Raw genomic sequence first — 14534 nt, 5'->3', positions numbered from 1 at the left:
CCAAAGTGCCCTCCTCTAGGAATGACCAGTCACAGTTCTTTACCACCTCCACCAAAGCTTCTCCACTTCTGCTACCTCCTCTGCCACTTCTTACGGGTCCCCTCTCATCCTTTTTGTCTATTGGGTAACCACTTATAATTTAACTCGTGCCTATCTGTTGGAGCTACATTCTACTTGCTACCCAACTTATTCTCAGCATTTAAGCTAGCAGTGTGCACAGAAAAAGAAAAATAGCTATAGGACAGAGGAAGTCGTTTTTTTGGGAGAAGAAACGTTCTACATGTTTCTTCTGCCAGAAGACCCTAAGTTTTAGAATCTGTTTAGTGGTTTAGTTCTGCTTTTAGAAGTGATTTGTGAGAAAATATGAGAACAGTTAAAAAAGTTTCCAAAGGTTTATGCACGCCCAAATATTGTAAAATACATAAAGATTAGTAGACTAACTTGTATGGAGAATAGAAATTAAAAGAAATGTTAAAGTTTAAGAAGTAAAAACAGAGGGTAAAAAAAAGAATCAGCAAGCCAAGGAAAAGCTATGTAGATTGAAGTGTCACTAAACCCAATCAACAAAAGAAATCAAATTAAATTGTCCATGCACAAATGTGTACCTTCTCATTACAAAATTTGTCATCACATCCCTTAATTTGGATTTATAATCCTCTGTACCCTCATAATAACATAATAAAAGCTGAAGCAGCTACATTAGGTCTACATGGTTTCACTGTATGTGGGAATGTAGCCATCTTCCTCTGCTCGGTCCTAATATGAACTACGGTTTTAATGTGCCAAAGCATGTGCACGTAATAGCACAAGAAACAGCCCCTTAATAAAATCACTCACCACACAGCGACTGATGCTAGTGGCAGGGACCAGCATTAGTGAATGAAAATGGGGATGCATGCACAATATAATGGCAGATGCAATGGTTCCTTGAATTAGAAGTTTTCATTAAGCAGTGACTGCAATATATGTGCATTGGCAATAACCAGGGACAGAAAGTGAGGGGGAAAAAGCCTCTGTCTGAAGCATTAAAAAAGGTATGAAAACTTTGAATGCAGATTCTAATGATGTGGTTATGTGCAGTGAATTAAACAGGGTTAGAACATTATATTTTGATGGAAGATTAAGTGACTTTAAATTCAGGAAGATTTGAAATGTCCAAAGGTGGAGAAGGAAGAAAAGAGTAAAAAAAGAACAGGTATATATCCTAAAGAATTTCAAGGCACTTCATGGACCTATTTGTTGTTGTTATTATTATTATTTAATAATTGTGTTTTTTTAGAAATATTGTAAAAAATTCACTACTTACTCATTACCATTATGCAATAGCAACATGCAATTTTTTTTTTTTTAGGTAATTCCCCATGGAAATTCCAAAATATCTTTGTCTTACAAATATATGATACATGAAGATTCTCTAAATGTGGGTAATAACTATGTTCCTGAAGAAGACATGGTTGCATATGAGTGGGCACTGAAGAAATGGTCTCCTTGTTCCAAGGCTTGTGGTGGAGGTAATTAAAACCTATGATAATGAAACTTGATTATGCAAAAAATAATAAAATGTCTACTCTGACATTTTGTAAGTGTTTTAAACAACAGAGCAAATCAAAGCCTTATGAACATTTCACTTAGAAGTTGCAACATTTCAGTTTGAAGACTTGACTATAAAGGATTTAGTCTTGTCTTCGTCGCCTGCAGTATTGTGTTTGGTCTCATCTTGATATTGAAAAATTATTATTTTATTATCATTTGCCAGTGGGCATAGGCACTTTTGCAATGTCTATTTTGATCAAAGTGTCTATTTTAACATTTTATTCAAAATGTAAAAAGTGTCTTTGAGGCACTTGGACAAGACAACATATAATTACTTCATCTTCTCATCACCCCTTCTCTTCTTCCACACAGGTATTCACAATTAATTTCTGTTCCACCCTGCTTGAACTGCTACCTGTCTACTGCAACATTTCTTTATGGTATTCACATTTATTTTCTACTCCACCCTGCTTGAATTGGCTCTGCCATGCTTGAACTTCTGTCTGTCTACTGCAATATTTCTGCAACATTTCTGTATGGTATTCACATTTAATTTGTGCTCCACCCTACTTTAACTGCTGTCTGTCTACTGCAGCATGATTTGACCTACAGCTGTATATTTGATGCCTATATTATTGACATATAACCACATTCCTGTTTTGTTTGTTTAACCGCTTGAAGACCAGGTGTTTAGACCCCCTTCCTGGCCAGGCCATTTTTCAGCATTCAGCGCTATGGTACTTGGACTGACATTTATTCCGTCATGCAACGCTGTACTGAAATGAATTTTATACCATTTTTTTGGGGACAGATAGATAGCTATAGCCGGCGGATCGTTTGTATATTAACGGGCATCACTGACGGTTTTTAAATAATGCGTCTTTCACGCTCGTGCGCGGCGCGCACGAGTGGGCGAGACTAACAGGACGTGTATACACGCCCAGTTACATCCAAGGTAGTTAAAAGGTGGTGTCGAAAAGTTTGCTATTTGATCCATGGGTCTTTTATAATTTCCTAATTGATTAATTAGTATACACTCCCCCACCCCATAGTCTTATAAACTTTGATGTGCTTATGGGGGAAGGTATAGGCACTTTTGCAATGTCAATTTTAATCAAATTGTCTATTTAAAAATAAGTGTCATCAGGGCACTTGGAGAAGACACAACTGTATAGCAACAGTGCTCCTGACTGCAGGTGATCCTGTTTTCCCCATCCACCGCTCTCTGTTCCAAATCTGATTTCTACTCTCCATCCCTTAACATGCTTTTTTTTAAAATAAATTGTTTATTTATGAAAGATTTTTTTTCTTTTTTAACATTAAAGACAAGATATACATACATACACATAAAGGTTTGATCAGTAGGCAGTCAATAAGAGATTCTGTTGACACTAGGTAAAGAAAGGCAAATAAAGCAATTCCATCTTGAGTTACAACCTTATGTATCATTATAATTATGTAATTCCATTATACCCTGGGGGGGGGGCGAGTGGAATGTCAGTGATGGGGTGCACCACCGGCGAGACCAGGGATAGGACACTACTGCCGCGGCGATCGTTCGCTTGTGTTCTCTCTTCTCTTTCTCGGCTGCAGCAGCTACAGAGCAGCCGAGAAGGAGAACAGAAGCGAACGATCACCGCTAGCGGTAGTGTCCCATCCAGAGCCGGCACTAGCTCTCTGCAATCCCTCTCTCTCCTCCCGGCCGCTGCAGCTTCAGCTCCACGAAGCGGGCACTCAGAGAGGCGGCTCTGATCACACCTGTTATCACTCCCTCTCTCTCCACCCGGCCGCTCTGTAGCTGCAGCGGCCAGAAGGAGAGAGAGGGAATGCTGACAGGTGTGATCAGAGCCGCCTCTCTCAGTGCCCGCCTCGTGGAGCTGAAACTGCAGCGGTCAGGAGGAGAGAGAGGGATCGCTCAGCGGTGTGATCAGAGCAGTATTAAAGAGCCCCCCCCTTTGGGGCCTCTTTAAGACTGCTCTGACTTTAAGACTGCGGCGGCAGGGAGAAGAGAACAAGAAGCTTGAATGCCATCGTCTGTGCCCGCTTCGATTGGGCTCCTTGGCAACCACAGCAGTTTCCTCCGCCCACCTCAGTTGCCATTGATGGGAGAGGAAGACTGCCGAACTGCAGTTGCCCGGCTTCTGCTGCACAGCAGAGAAAGCCGGCTGGACGTGTAGGAAACCTCGCTGCTGTAGCGCCTCGGCCGGTCTAGTCAGGGCTGGGTGAGATCTCAGCTTCAGATACTGCGAGGGATGGATAATGGGTGCAGGATTCACTGGCTACAACTGGTCAATAGGTCAGCTTCACACTTCAATTACTTCAAATGGTTTGTGAGTAAGGTACACAGTTCAATGGCAGCAATTTGGTTGTAGGCTAGATACACAGTTCAATCGCATCCAATGGTTTTAAACTGGAAACACAGTTCAGTGGCATTAACTGATTCAATTGGAAATACTTGCTGTTTGAGGTGGCCAGCCTCTGTAGAACAGGCAGGAAATGCTTTAGCAGACTGGAAGCAGCTGAATCTGCAAGTGGCTGGAGGAAGGGGGAAGCCAGTGATGGCGTGGAGAGGAGCTGTGTAGCAGGGGCACTGACCAGCCCAATCTCTGGTTCTTGTTTGGCGGAGGTACTTGCCTGGTGTCACACAGCTTACACGAACACCAGGCAAGTGGCTCCTTCGGCTTAAGAAGATAAAGGGGTGGAGTCTGATTACGTCATTGGATCTCGCCTTAACCCCCGGACGGCCAGGAGCTGTTGACAGGTGAGTGTGTTACAGCTGCTCCCCCACCATCTCCAGGAGAAGAAGAGGTCAAAGCAACTATAAGTCCCTGTACTTTCTTTGTGACCTTTGCACTGCGTTACATTCTGACTGCTGACCTCTGTACTGTGTACTGACCTCTGTACTGTGCGTCACACCCTGACCTCTGTACTGTGCGTCACACCCTGACCTCTGTACTGCGCGTCATATTGCTGACCTCTGCACTGCGCGTCATATTGCTGACCTCTGCACTGCGCGTCACATTGCTGACCTCTGCACTGCGCGTCACATTGCTGACCTCTGCACTGCGCGTCACATTGCTGACCTCTGGACTGCGCGTCACATTGCTGACTGGTGTACTGTGCGTCACACAGCTGGCCTCTGTATTCTGCATTGCACCACTGACTTCTGTACTGTGCGTTGTTACTGATCTTTGTACTCTGCGTCACACTGCTGACCTGGCGGAGTTAAGGCTGGGGCAGAGCAGGGGTTAGGTGGGGCAACTGGTGGCGAGTAACTTTTAAGGCCTGGCTAGTAGCTTTTGTGCATTATATAACTAAGAAAGAAGAGAAAAAGAAAAGAAATGGACAGAAGAGGTATAAGGTAGAAAAAAACCCAGATCTTCCAGGGCAATCATCAATACAGTTGGGCAAATGGACAAAGTCAGTTCAGCACAGTGGCCTCTTCACCGCAAGTCAGTGATAGCAATGTTTGCCTTGTCCCACATGCAAGTCTTAGGCATTAGTGCTCAAGTCGATATGTCACCCTGTGCATTCTTCCCGTGTAGTCCATGCTCCCCAGACCTTCTCGTGGGCAGTGAGTCTATTATTAAGTCGTGCCGTCAAGAACTCCATAACCTGTACATCTTTAATCCGGGCATAGAGTTCAAGTCGGGATGGGGGGAGCTTCCTTTTCCACTGTAGGGAGAGGAGACGGGCAGCTGTCAGAATATGCTTTGCCAATTTTTTGTCCACTCTAGAGAGATGAGGAAATGGCAGACCCAGCACATAATGAAGTGGAGAGAGGGGGAGGGATTGTCCAAGTGTTTTTTCTAATGTAAGTTTAACCAATTCCCCGAAGGGGGAAGTACCGAACAGGTCCAGAATATATTATATAAAGAGCCTCTAGACCCTTCACACCGCCAACATTGTGAAGATACTGACGGGTAAAGAGAATGTAAAAAATCAGGTGTATGATACCAATGGTACATTATTTTATATTGGTTCTCTCTATATATGGAGCAAATCAAAGACTTTGCGGCTGTTCGCCAAATGAGTTCCCGTTGTTGTTGGGAAATCGAGATACCCAAATCGTCTTCCCATTTCAACATATAGGGCAGTTTCGTAAAACCTTCCATGGGGCTATCATTCAACAAGCGATACATGCTGGAAATCCAACCCTTGGATGTGTGTGTAACTACACACAGTGATTCAAAGGGTGTTTTAGGCTCAAATATCAGATTCTGTGTAAGTGATTGCGCAAAGTGTTTAATTTGCAAGTAAGAAAAGAGTGCCTGTGAAGGTAAGCTATGTTTATCCTTCAACTGTTCGAAGGTTAATAATTGGTTGGTAGTTCTATCCATAAGATCTTGTATGTAAAACAAGCCTTTGGTCTGCCACATCCCCACCCACGCACAGGACATACCAGATTGTAGTCTTGGGTTCAGTAAAAACGAAGTCAAGGAGGAGCGATCTGTTGTTAGGCCTCAGATGATCTTGGCCCTACGCCAGATATCTAGCATCAGAATCATTGAGGAGAGCAGTTTGCACTTGGGAAGTTGTACTGGTTGTGACCACAGTAATGCATTGGGACAGGGGTGCCCACACTTTTTTGTGTTAAGATCCACTTTTCAAATGACGAGCTACATGAGATCTACCAACGAAAAAAAACCCTCCCTCGCTCTCTCTCTCTCCTGGCTGTCCCTCCTCGCTCTCTCTCCTGGCTGTCACTCCTAGCTGCCTCTCCTTGCTCATCCTCCTGGCTGTCTCTCCTCTCTCTCCTGGCTGTAATTCCTCGTTTTCTCTCCTGGCTGTCTCTCTTCACTCTCTTGGCTGTCTCTCCTCTCTCTCTTTCCTGGCTGTCTCTCCTTGCTCTCTCTCCTGGCTCACCTTGCTGTATTTTGCAAACAGTGCAGTGCAACAGGCTGTGTAAACTAATATTCTTTGATGTAATACATAGCACTTCAACCACCAGTATCCACCAGAAAGGTGTCAGGGAGCTTGGCTCAGCAGACTCAGCAGGGCTAATAGGTAATCATGTGTGCACAGCTAAATAAATATACCAAAATGGAATAAAGGGGCCCCAGTCACACCCTTCGTGATCTACCAGCATCAGCTTTGAGAGCTACTGGTAGATCACGATCTACCTAATGGGCACCCCTGCATTAGGATGAATCAGTGAAAGCCATAGCCCCTCTATCTCCGCCCAACTAGTGGTGGGATTGTATTGTGAACCGGTATGGCACGTAGTTGAGCCACATAGTAGTAGTTAAGGAGATGTGGCAATGCCTGCCCCACTCTAGTGGACGATGTGTAAAGTATGCCCTAAGATACCCAGTGTCTCCCAAATATAGTTCAAAACATCCCCTTGAAAAGATCTGAGATCTGAAGTAGGTATTCTTACCGGTAGAATACTAAAGTGATACAATATTTTTGGGTGTAAGGTCATTTTAACTGCCCATAAAGGACAATTTCAGTGATGTCCATCGTCGCAATTGGGATTGTAAGGACTGGAATCGCGGTTTATAGTTAGCTGCGTATAGCGATGAGGTATTGGCAGATTGCAACGTGGCTAAAGACATGAATGGCATATTCAGTGGGAGCACCTCTGTTTTACCCAAGTTTAGTTTATAGCCTGACACCATCGAGTACCTATGAAGCTCCTCTTGTAAATTCGGCAGAGACAACAATGGTCTTGATAGGGAGAGGATAATGTCATCTGCGAAGAGCGCTAGCTTAAAGTTGTGCTGGCCGACCTGTATTCCACTGATGTCAGGGATAAGTGGATACGAGCAGCCAGGGGTTCAATACATAAAGCAAATAGGAGAGTGGGCATTCCTGCCTAGTGCCATTGTGTATGGAGAAAGGCGAGGAGGTTGTGTTTTGTAGCTTTTTAGTGGCCGAGGGGGTAGAGTATAAGGCCTGTACTGCCTGAGCGAAAGGACCCCTAATTCCCATGTGAGCTAAAGTGGCTTGTAGGAAGGGCCAGCTAAGCCTGTCAAAAGCTTTCTCGGCATTCAAACTTATCAAAAGGTCCTCTGTTTTCTCAAGATTAAAGGAGAACTATGGGGTCAGTGTTTTTCCCCATAGCTCTCCTTAGGGTAACGGGAGGACACAAACTAGTGTCCCCCCGTTACCCTAAGCTCAGTATACCGCGAGCTACAGCTACAGTGACAGCTGGCTCTGACTATCTAGAGGCAGAGCCAGCTGTACCCGCCCCCTCCCCCGTCCGTTCCGCCAGTCAGCAATGGCAGATCGGAGAGGGGAATCCAGCCACATCTCCCTGTCACGGCAGAGAGCCGTGACAGGATCGAGAGGTGAGCGCACCCGGTATGGGTTCGCTCACCTCCCGATCTACTGAGCCGACCTGTGACAGTCTCATTGTCACAGGTCGGCTAGAACTATGAGGTGAGTGAAAAGCACTCACCTCATAGTTCTCCTTTAAGCATTTAAAAAGGAGAGTTGATATTGATCGAAAGAGGATGAAATCAAATGCAGTTATAAAGGGTCGGAGTATCCACTTTCACTTAAAAAATTTAATTTTATTATAAATAGTTCTACAGACGAGTCATTATCATACAGTAAATAACCACAACCTCCACCTTAAAGGAGAACTATGGGGTTAAGGATTTCCCCATAGTTCTCTTTAGGGTAACGGGAGGACACAAACTAGCGTCCTCCCATCACCCTAGGCTCAGTATACCGCGAGCTGTAGCTCGCGGTATACTGAGACACAGCAGTATACCGCGAGCTCCTGCTCGCGGTATACTGAGACGTCGCAGCTGAAGCGGATCCCGACAATTATGTCTGGATCTGCCCAGCTGCGTGACTAACAGCTGGCTCTGCCTATCTAGAGGCAGAGCCAGGTGTACCCGCCCCCTCCCCAGTCCGTTCCGCCAGTCAGCGCTGGCAGTTCGGAGCAGGGAGGGGGGAATCCAGCCCCTCCCCTGTCACGGCAGAGAGCCGTGACAAGATCGAGAGGTGAGCGAACCCGGTATGTGTTCGCTCACCTCCCGATCTACTGAGCCGACCTGTGACAGTCTCATTGTCATGGGTCGGCTAGAACTATGAGGTGAGTGGAAATCACTCATCTCATAGTTCTCCTTTAATAATATCTATGAGGTCTATGAGTCTGCGTGTGTTATCTCCTGCCTGGTGGCTAAGGACGAAGCCCGCCTGATCATTATTAATGAGTGAATGGAGAATCTTGGCTAGGCCATTAGCTAGAATTTTGGTGAAGATTTCAAAGTCCGAATTGAGAAGGGCTATAGGTCTATAATTGGAGCACAGCATACCATCTTTGTCTGGTTTAGGGAACACTGTGATATGTGATGACAAAAAGGAGGATGGGATGGTGGATCCTTGGAGAAAGCCATTGTATTGGTCCAACATATAGGGGAGTAGAGTGTCCTCATACATCTTATAGTATAGCTTTGTATGCGTGACGTCAATGCCCCATATGCGAGAGGAAGCGCCGGCTTATAGAGGTCATTGTAGTACTCCCTAAATATGTTGGTCACTACATTTGGGTGATATTGTATGGTACCCCCTGCATCCCTTATAGCTGTCACCTTACTATTATTAGCAGCTTCTCTTAACTTACACACTAATATGGGATGAGCCTTGTATCCCTTCTCATAGTATTTCTGTTTAAGATATGTCATAGATATTTCTACCTTGTGGATTATTAGATGACGTAAGTGTGCTCTGGCAGTAATCAGTCTGTCAAGAAGGGATTTGGAGGAATGGAGGGCAAGCCTTCGTTCCAAGCCTATAATCTCCTCCTTCAAGCGCAGGGTGTTGGCCATTCTGTCCTTTTTAAGTTTGGATTCCAGGGCTATACAGTGACCTCTAATAGTAGCTTTGAGGGCTTCCCATAGAGTTGACATCTGTGAGACTGTGCCCATATTATGTTCAAAGTAAGATTGAAGTGCACATTGTAGGTCCTGTCTGGAAATCACTTCATTCAGGAGACTCTCATTCAGTCTCCAATGACAGTTTTTAACCCGTGCAGGACCTATACGAAGGGTCAAGTCAATGGGAGCGTTATCCGACCAAGAGATGACTCCTATATCTGAGGACATTATATTTCTCCAGATCGGAGTGTTCACTAAGAAATAATTGATTCTAGTATGAGTTTTATGTACTGGAGAGTAAAAGGTGTAGCGCTTCTCTGAAGGGTGGAGCACACACCGGGAATCCAATAGAGAATGTTGTCGTAGTAGGCAACGAAAGTGTCGCAAATTACATTCCGCCAATTTAGGTGCTCTCCTCCCCGAGGAGCTTAAGTGATCAAAGGCCACGGAGCACGGCAGGTTGAAATCTCCACCCATAATGAGATAGGTTTGGTCTAGTTTGGCAATTTTGGTTAAAAGTTTAGTGAGGAAGTGGATCTGACCAGTATTCGGAGCATATATATTACATATCGTGGTAGACACTCCCTGCCATGCTCCATGTAAGACCACGTATCGCCCCTGTTTATCTGTGAGAACCATCTTTGGTGTAAACAGTATTGCCACTCCTGCCTTCTTCTTGGTGTGAGAGGCAGAATAGACTCGGGGGTATATGGAGGAGAGAAATTTAAAGGAGTTTTTGAGGGGTATAATGCGTCTCTTCTAAAAATGCCATCTCCGATTTAGAATTTTTAAGTTTCCGGAAAGCCAGGTTACATTTGAAAGGGGAGTTCAGACCCCACATTAAGGGAGAACAATTTACAATCAGAGGGAGCCATCATGGATGGGAGATGAGACGAGAGCATTGAGGAGGAAACATGGCGTGTTATCCCCCCCACCATGAGATGTTGGAGCGACTGACCTGACATCCAATATGCCGGAGGAGACAGTGAAATACCTGATCCCTGAAGATTGAAGTTCGAGGCAGAGATGAAAGGAGGAGAGAGTACAGTAGAGTTACTCCATAAAAGAAATAAACAGTATTAAATAGACAAATTAACAGGATTGTCTGTGCAACATACTTACTTGGGGGGAGGGGGGATGGGGTGGTGGTGAAGGAACACCTTGATCTGGTACAACCTAGGTACCGTCAAAATCACAACAGGTCATAGTGTGCCTCCCGGCATCTGATCCCGGAGCCACTTTCAATAAATGCCTTTGAACCGTGTTCTAAGCTGTAATAACCTGTTTCCCTGGGAGTCCTAGACAAGTCTATCTTAAACGCTGTGTCATTAAGGGCAGTGTTAACCGTTAGTAAAATTCTAAGCAAGATATATTCTTAAGTAACTTGTGAAATATCATTTATTTTCACTTTCAGTGTTCTATATTATTGCTTGAATTATTAGTAATCTCGTGCTACCATAAGTGTAGGCATTCAATGCGTCCCAGTTAACCACAAGATACCGTGAGATACATGTAGAAGAAGCCAAATCGGCGTTGAGAGAGCCTCATACTAAACCCTCCAAGATTGGTGGAAGGTGATGGGCTTCAACGTGGACGTCTTGGGGCCGAATTGGGAAAATAATGAGATGCTCTGCGAAAGGGGGTGGATGTCGTTCAGTCCTGCTTAGTGTTTCTTTTGCCTGGGGTGACTTCTTGCCACGTAGAGGGTTCAGGGCCCAGTTTAGGTAATGGATCCCAGCCCGTCAGAGTTGGACATGCAAGTCGGAGATCCATGCAGAAAGCTGATAGATCTTCAGGTACTCTGAGTGTGGAGCTTTTGCCATCCCTACGAGCTGTGAGGCTAAATGGGTATCCCCAACCGTATGTAATGGCATTGTCTCGTAGCAGAGTCAGCAAAGGTTGTAGACAGCGATGCTGTTGTAGTGTATAACAAGAGAGGTCTTGGTAAATCTGGATTGGTGCACCATCAAACTCAAGGGATCTTAGATTTCGGGCATTTCGAAGAATTTCTTCTTTGATTGCAAAATAATGAATGCTGCAGATCACGTCCCTTGGGTTGGACGAGGGACCCCTAGGACGCAGTGCCCTGTGAGCGTGATCCATCTCAATTTTATGTGTTGAGGGAGTACTTAACACATTGTTGAATAGCTCTTGCAATGTGGCCTGTAGGTCCTCTGATCCCGTAGCTTCCGGCAGACCTTTGATCCTCAAATTGTTACGTCTGCCGCGTGGAGGATTGTCCAAATCCTCCACGCGTCGTTGTAGATTTTGAATCGCTGACGTTTGGTCCACATACTGAGATTGTAATTTGAATACCTCTTGCTTAGTGGTCTGTAAATCATCGTCCACTACATTCACCCTCTGTGCCAACTGATGAAAATCATTACGAATGGTTTGAATTGCTGTTTTACAGGTTTCTCTCACTTCCTGTATAAGGAAACGGAAGTCCCTCTTCGTGGAGATATGTTTAATATATTCTCTCCAAGATGTATAGTCGGCATCATGACGAGGGGTCTGACGAGGAGTGAATGTTGTCTGTGTCCGCTATGTGGCATTTTGCTGTTGCCTTTTGTAATAGAGGCCCTCTGGCTGTCTAGCCTCTTTTAGTTGTGCTGACTTCTGTCAGATGGCCTCTAGAGGGCGCTGTGCGTCAGTGGAGAAAAGTGGAGCCCCCGAAAACCAAGTCTGAGATATTGTAGGGTCCGCTCGGTCCATAGGCTGCGGTGATCGGGTCAGGGCGCTTTCTCCATCCTGTGATAGCTGAGGTGCAATCGGCACCATCTTGCGCAGGGATCCCTCCGCAGCCGCGTATGGATAAAAGTACGTTTTAATAGACGTTTTTTCTTTCTGCTTCTTCTGTGAGGAAGAGGCTAATTTAGAAGCCTTGCGGGTGTCACGTCTGCCCATTGTTGAGGCTTTGTTCGGCTGCAATGTGGCTAAAGGTTGTGGTCAGGGATGGAGCTACTGAGAAGCACGTCTTGTTCAGGTAGCCATCAAGCCACACCCCCAACATGCTTTTTTTACCGTTGCTTCTCACAATTGTGTCTTCTCTTCTTAAACTTTCTTTCCTTTACCCCCTTCCACCCTTCAGATTATATATTTCATCCTCTCTCTGGCCCTCTCCCTATTTCTGCACTCATCACCTCTTGCTCATTCTGAACCCACATGCTAGGATTACCTCCAGGACACTGGGGCATGTGTGCTCATATAATACTCGCTCTCATCTCATTTCACTCACCTGTCTGCTTCTCCTGACTTCTGGGGATATTTCTTCCTGGCCCTCAAACCAGCACTGTCTTTTCTTTGGCAACAGCCACAATCCACACACCCTACATGTTCCAGGCTTCGGGAGATTTCAAACCCCTGCCGCCCCTCTGCTCCCTGCTGCCCCAAGGCCGGGCCTCGGTGGCCTTCTGGGGAATCTGGCCCTGTGCACACTCCTTCTCACTCTGATGGTAACATACTAGATCTTGTGTTCTCTTGCCTATGCATTTCTTGCAACCAACCTCTCCAACAGCCCTTTTTCCCTCTCAGACCACAACCTTGTCAGTTTCCACACTCACCCTGTCCCTACTACTGACTACCTCTATGACAAAATCTCACCCCTGTCCTGCCATCACCTGGCTATTTCTGTCTTCAACAGCTCGCTCTTAACCTCCCTAGACAACGTGGCTCTTCTCAACACATGCAGACTTAGCCCACGTCCACTACAACCATGGCAAACAGAAGAAAGCTGAAACTTTAAAAGATTCTGTGCTCTTGACCAAGTGTGGCATAAATCAAAGTCTCTGCAAGACTTCACCCTGTATAAAGCTGCCACCTTAAAATTGAATTCTTCCCTCCATGCTGCCAAACAGACTTATTTTGTCACTCTCATTACTACACTCTCATCCAGTCTTCATCAATTCTTTTCTATTTTTTACTCTCTACTATGTCCCCAACCACCTCCACCCACTAACTCATTCACTGCCCAGGACATTGCTTTTCATTTCAAAAACAAGATATATACAATTCGGAATGAGATCTCCATTGTCCAGTCACCTTCCCCAATTAACATATACGACCCACCATCACATTTGTTACTTTTTTCTTTTGACCCTGTCACTACAGAGGAGGTTACAAAGCCTTCCTATGACACCTGCCTCACCACTTGCCTCCTGGTCTCTGTTCCCTCACCACTACTGCGGTCACCCTCTTGCTCTATTCTACACTCCTACTCACATTTTCAATCTTTCCCTCTCTAGTGGTATCTTTCCCTCCCTTCTAAAACATGCACTGGTCAACCCGATACTCAAAAACCCCTCACAGGACCCCACCAACCTTTACAACTTCAGACCAATCTCCTTACTGCCATTTACCTCCAAACTCCTAGAATGCCTAATTTACAACCACCTGAGCCGCCACCTCACTGATAACAATCTCATCCACCCCTTACAGTCCAGCTTTTTCCCAGTGGTGTGTTTTGGTTTTGTGCTGCCCTTGGCAAAACTAAACTAAGGCACCCCTCCAATTTAACATTGCCCCACCCTTTCCTGTTTAAGACATTTTGTGTAACCTGTCAGTCGCTAGACTCACTGTATCCAGCATCTGACAGGTTGTAATATTAGCAATGCAGAATACCCTCAGCTATAGAGGACTACAAATCCCAGAAATTAATTATAAAGCAATGAAGAATAATATGAATCTACATACAGGTGTGCTGTGCAGGCTCTCTGGAGGGCTGTGCAGGGTCTCATGTGGGCTGTGTGGGTTCTCATGTGGCTGTGCGGCATCTCAGGTGGGCTGAGTGGGCTCTTAGGTGGGCTGTGCATGGTCTCGCCACAGCTGTGCAGGGTCTCAGGAGGCTGTGCAGTTTCAAAGGTGTGCTGTGCAGGCTCAAAGGTGGGGTGTGCAGGGTCTCACCAGGTGTAACAGTCGAGCAACAGCGCGTGGATGTGTGATGGATCTCAGCTGCGGATCTATACGGTTGCGGTAGGTTGTAGGATGTGGCTCAGTGGGGAGGTTCTCAGTAACACTCAATGTAGTAGTGAGTGAAGTCGGAGCCTCAATACACATCATACACCACCTGGACAAGGGGAAAGTAAAGCACTAATTACTCATGCAGGTTCCTCTCACAAGCAGTAAGTAAAACAAATGAAAAGTCCAACTAATGTCATTGGGGTGTGATGA

At 45.4% G+C, this 14534-nt stretch overlaps 1 long non-coding RNA gene across 1 annotated transcript in view; it reads left to right on the top strand.

Moving 5' to 3' along the window:
- The first annotated feature begins 1331 nt into the window (after positions 1–1331).
- The window catches only part of LOC108801684, a 62491-nt gene continuing 49288 nt past the window's right edge, over positions 1332–14534 (top strand). Inside the window, exon 1 of the long non-coding RNA XR_001942162.1 lies at positions 1332–1511. This is a non-coding gene — a long non-coding RNA (uncharacterized LOC108801684). The remainder of the gene's footprint in view (positions 1512–14534) is intronic.

The sequence above is a fragment of the Nanorana parkeri genome, unplaced genomic scaffold (assembly GCF_000935625.1).
Source record: "Nanorana parkeri isolate BGI_ZX_2015 unplaced genomic scaffold, ASM93562v1 scaffold2442, whole genome shotgun sequence".
NCBI classification, from domain to species: Eukaryota; Metazoa; Chordata; class Amphibia; order Anura; family Dicroglossidae; genus Nanorana; species Nanorana parkeri.
Note: the sequence above shows the minus strand (reverse complement) of the source record. Positions and strands in the feature narration are given on the sequence as shown.